Source organism: Coenobita brevimanus, chromosome 26, assembly GCF_032717465.1.
Source record: "Coenobita brevimanus isolate Jiangsu-jjx chromosome 26, ASM3271746v2, whole genome shotgun sequence".
Classification (NCBI taxonomy): Eukaryota; Metazoa; Arthropoda; class Malacostraca; order Decapoda; family Coenobitidae; genus Coenobita; species Coenobita brevimanus.
The window spans coordinates 2,458,164-2,464,163 of NC_136979.1; positions in this window are offsets into that span (position 1 = coordinate 2,458,164).

The following is a 6,000-nucleotide window of genomic DNA, read 5'->3' on the forward strand; positions in this document are numbered from 1 at the left end:
TAAGTCACAATATCCTCTTACAAAACGAGGGATAGAGAGCAAACAAACTTTGTCCATGACTCTGATCGGCCCGGGAATCGAACTCGGGTTTTATCAGTACCTAGGCGCATTTGCTAACCATTACACCACCTCCCCAAGTTAAAAAAAAAAAAAAAAAAAATCCTCCCTTATAAATTTATCTTTTTCCTTTCTTTTTTGCCAATTTCTCAACCAGTTACAAAAATATTACCATTTAAAATAATATAGAATCCCATGAAGCTAATTTGCCAGCTAGTGGAGAGAGAGAGAGAGAGAGAGAGAGAGAGAGAGAGAGAGAAGGAGGGAGAGAGAGAAATATATACACGAGAAGTGAAAGACAGAATCAAACGTAGAGCAAATGAGGAAGAAACTAAGTGGGAAAGGAAAAAAAAAAAAAAAGAACTGTTTTCCCGTTTTATCTCCAGGCATAGTGTAACTGTAGCCCGCCCCTCTCGCCGTTTTCTCACACATAGAAAACGGGACACTCAAGCACTCACTAGGTCATATTTTCGTGGGTAAACAAACTTCCCTATATGGCACTGTTTCCTTGCATGTTATCTATCTGTGTCAAGTTAATTATTATCTTGCGTGTAATTAAAGAGAGAGAGAGAGAGAGAGAGAGAGAGAGAGAGAGAGAAGGGAACCAAAGTTTGTGTGGCAAAGGTGAGTGACGGAAGGAATCATCATCATCATCATCATCATCATCACCATTTTTATTACTTCCTCGTACTGAAGGGATTGACTAACAGGAAGAGGTGCCCGGAGAAGTTGCGGGGGGGGGGGGATAGGGGGTAGAGGGGAAGAGGGGGTGGAGGTGAAGGAGGGAGGGGCAGTGGGAGATGACTAGCTGTTTCTCCTGTCACATTACGGTCGTCTGCCTCATGGCGTGGATTAGCACCGTTTAGGACTGATGCCAGGACTGTAATAATAATAATAATAATAATAATAATGATGATGATGATGACTGAAATAACAACAATAACAACAACAACAACTATAATAATAATAATAATAATGATAATAATAATAATAATAATAATGATGATGATGATGATGATGATGATGATGATGATGACTGAAATAACAACAATAACAACAACAACAACTATAATAATAATAATGATGATGATGATGATGATAATAATAATAGTAATAACAACAACAATGAATTATATAAAAATATAAACAATAACCATTACTTTAAATGTAGTTGGGAGTGACACCTACCGTCCACTCGCTCGATGAAGTGCAACTATCTTCAGGAAGGTCACTATACATTGACCTAGAGCACTTAGAATCGACTACCATCTTAAGAACTTGACCTTTCCATGACAGAGAAGCCCAAAGGTAGGTTAGAAAAGGTCATATTAAGCCTTAGTGGTAGATTGAATACTTCCCTCTTTCCTCTAAAATTTCCTAGCCAAGCCTTTTTCCTCCAGGTTTGGTGTACTTCCTTTTCCCTGCCTAATTTGCCGGTGGGAGAGGTGGGTGGGGAGAGCCTTCATCTTTACTATGCCTTTCTCTCGCTTATTAGCAATGTGTACCTGGTGATTTCACTCGTGGTAACTTCTCGGTATGGGTCGTAATACCTTCTAGGGTACTACTTGTCCCTGTTGCTCCTGGTATCTCCTTGTAGCTCTCTCTCTCTCTCTCTCTCTCTCTCTCTCTCACACACACACACACACACACACACACACACACACACCTTTCTGAATTCATCTGAGTAACAATTAAAGCGCGCATTGACCGTGAATACTGCGGAGTCCGGAACACAACCCAGTAATGATCACACACACACACACACACACACACACACACACACACACACACACACACACACACACACACACACACACACATTCAGTCATATGAACACATGCACACTCACAGACGCACATAGACGCAAACTCTCTCTCTCTCTCTCTCTCTCTCTCTCTCTCTCTCTCTCTCTCTCACACACACACACACACACACACACACACACACACACACACACACACACACACACACACGTTACGGTGACTCGTGAAAGTTTAACATCCACAGGTGGTGTTTGGAATGGAGCGGATTTCTTTTAATGCGAATAAGAAAGAGAAGAAAAATCCGTAAATCCGCAAAGGCTTTCCCTTCCAAAGACAGGTAAAGAAAGCCGGAAGTCAACATTCTTTTATTTCAAGATGACAGGACTTATTATTATGATGATGATGATGATGATGATGATGATGATGATGATGATGATGATGATGATGATGATATTATTATTATTATTATTATTATTATTATTATTATTTTTATTATTATTATTATTATTATTATTATTATTATTATTATTATTGTCGTTGCCGTTGTTCATCATGTTCTTGTTCTTGTTGTTAATGATGATGCTAATGATGATGGTGGTGGTAGTGTTTTATTATTATTATCAATTATTTAGTAGTAGTAGTAGTAGCAGCAGTTGTAGTGGTAGTAGTAGTAGTAGTAGTTTTAGTGGTAGTAGTAGTAGTAGTAGTAGAATCATTTTAACCATTATCATTGCTGCTGTTATTGTCATCATTGTTGTTGTTGATGATGATGATGAGGATATTATTATTTCTTAGTTGTTTTTTCAAGACTGAGGGCTGTTTTCTGAGTGTGGAGATTTCGTTGCATATTCTCCGTGGCTATTTATTCTGCAACTTACACAGCAACATCCTCTTCTGTGCCACTGATGGAAACTAAATCATTATAAATAGATAGATAAATGGATAGATAGAAAAGTAACATACAGGAGAATGTTAAGGAGACCTAGGCAAAATAAATCGCTAAGGAAGAGGTGTTAAGAAGCCTCCATGTCACCTAAGATATTACCCTCAAAGTTAAAGACGGATGGAAAGCAGAGAGAGAGAGAGAGAGAGAGAGAGAGAGAGACAGACAGACAGACAGAGAGAGAGAGACAGACAGACAGACAGACACGCGCACACACACACACACACACACACACACACACACACACACACACACACACACACACGCACACGCACACGCACACACACACAGGCAAATATTAATACTTTTCTCCTCACTAAATCTCTCTTCTCTGACCCGCAACCCGACACGCGTGAGGAGCAGACTCATCGCCAATCTTCCCCCGCGACCTCAATTATTCACCCGTGAGGATTCTTCAGCGGCGGATTATTCACTACTGAGGGATTATTCACGGCCAGGATTATTCACCACTGAGGGATTATTCAAGACGAGGCTTATTCATTGCTGAGGGATTATTCATGACCAGGATTATTCACTGCTGAGGGATTATTCACGGCCAGGATTATTCACTACTGAGGGATTATTCACGGCCAGGATTATTCACTACTGAGGGATTATTCACTGCTGAGGGATTATTCACGGCCAGGATTATTCACTACTGAGGGATTATTCACTGCTGAGGGATTATTCACGGCCAGGATTATTCACTACTGAGGGATTATTCACGGCCAGGATTATTCACTACTGAGGGATTATTCACGGCCAGGATTATTCACTACTGAGGGATTATTCACGGCCAGGATTATTCACTACTGAGGGATTATTCACGGCCAGGATTATTCACTACTGAGGGATTATTCACGGCCAGGATTATTCACTGCTGAGGGATTATTCACGACCAGGATTATTCACTGCTGAGGGATTATTCACGACCAGGATTATTCACTGCTGAGGGATTATTCACGGCCAGGATTATTCACTGCTGAGGGATTATTCACGGCCGGGATTATTCACTGCTGAGGGATTATTCACGACTAGAATTATTCACTATAATTCTTTCCCTTTAACTTGGCCCAGATTTTCGTCCAGATTTTTTTTTTATTTTGCTGATAATTTTCACGTAGCTCATTGGTTCGAAAAAATATATATATATCATAGGAATGCATTTTTTTTTTTTTTTACAGCACTTCTTCGTGACTAGCACCCTCTCTGAGTTTTTTATCTATCGGTACAACTCAGTATTCAAGATTAAGGGATGGCAATTTGAGGCCAAGATGAAGTGAAAATAGTATGGTTGGAAGCAGGAAATAATAATAATAATAATAATAATAATAATAATAATAATAATACCTCTAAGAATAATAATAATAATGATGATGATGCTAATGATGTGATGATAACAACAACAACAACAACAACAACAATAATAATAATAATAATAATAATAATAATAATAATAATAATAATATCAGATTACAGTGACAGGTAAGGCAGTATTCTTGTTACCTAAGGAAAATCGTAACAAATTCTCCACGGCGATTCATTTTAGTTTATTACACCTTAGCTCCTTCACACTCATTATTTATTTTTCATTCCTTTCTAGCTCCCTTCAGACGATTTTACTCAGCATTGGAGAGGCTTCAGGAGGCTTAGATCTGGCATCCCTTAACGCTGACTGGGATTTTGATTTGGAGGATGGACAAGGAGGCTGCCAATTACGAGATGAAAATTATAATAGAGTTGCAATTTTTTTCCGCAGGACGATCTGGGAAAGGAGGTGAAAATTTTAACCCTTGTCTAGAGCGTCCTGGAAAATATCTTAAGTTTAGGGATGAATCGTAAATATGGGAATCCTCTCTCTCTCTCTCTCTCTCTCTCTCTCTCTCTCGGGAAGACGAAGCAGATGGTCAGATTTCTAATTCTTTTTTTCTTTTTTCTTGCCTGTATTTTTTTCCTTTTTTTACGTGCTGAGAGGATTAGATATCAGGAAATAGATAGATAGATACAGTAAATAGATAGATAGACAGACAGACAGACAGACATAGATAGACAGAAAGATAGATAGATAGATAGACAGACAGACAGACATAGATAGACAGAAAGATAGATAGATAGATAGACAGGTTGATAGGCAGACGGATAGATAGCTAGATTGATAGATAGATAGACAGAAAGACGTGTGTGGACAGATAGACAGGTAGATAGACAGACAGACGGATGGACACACAGATGGATAGATAGATAGATAGATAGATAGATACACAGAAATAGATTATGCTCAGTACAGTGGATGGTTGAATTTCCTTCCACGTCTCTTAGGAATTCATGACTATTTTCTGACTATCCTAGAAAATTACCTTTATTTTTTTTTTCCAAGCGTTCTAGTTATCCGTATATAGAAATGCTCTGTTTATTGAGATGACAGAACAAGTTTGGCCCGACTTGGATCCTGGTTAGGTATGGAGAGAGGTGGAATATGTTTGTGGATAGGTTACGTGGAGAGGAGTGTGTGTGTGTGTGTGTGTGTGTGTGTGTGTGTGTGTGTGTGTGTGAGAGAGAGAGAGAGAGAGAGAGAAAGAGAGAGAGAGGAGGGGAAGAGAGAGGGGAAGGGGAAGGGGAAGGGGAGGGGAAAGGAGCGAGGGAGAGAGAGGGGAAGGGAGGGGGGGAGAGAGAGGGGAAGGGAGCGGGGGAGAGAGAGGGGAAGGGAGCGGGGTAGAGGGAGGGGGACAACCAGATAAGAGAGAGAGAGAGAGAGAGAGAGGGAGAGAGAGAAGAGAAAGGAGGAAGCAGAGGCAGGTGTAGGAAGGGAGGGTGAGAGAGAGAGAAGGAATGATACCTTATCTGATATCCCGAGGTCGTTAAGGAAGCTCCATAACACACCCTCCTGAGCGACTTATTTCTTGGTACGGCTAGTTAATATTAATTCGTATACTATTTATGCTAAATAGAGTGGTACTGGGATGCTTGAAATGGTACAGACGAGGATAGTAAGGAATAATAAGCAAAATAAATCTCTTAGGAAGAGGTGTTAGGGAGCTTCCTTATGTCTCATCCTAATATCGAACTGTTTTCCGACCATCCTAGGAAATTTCTCTTTTCCGACCATCCTGGGAACAGCAAAAGGATATTCTTGATTTTGTTTTCAACCATCCTGGGAATAGTTTAATTTTACGAACCATCCTAGAATATTTTTTACTATTTTCTCACCATCCTAGAATATTCTGACTAATATTCGAC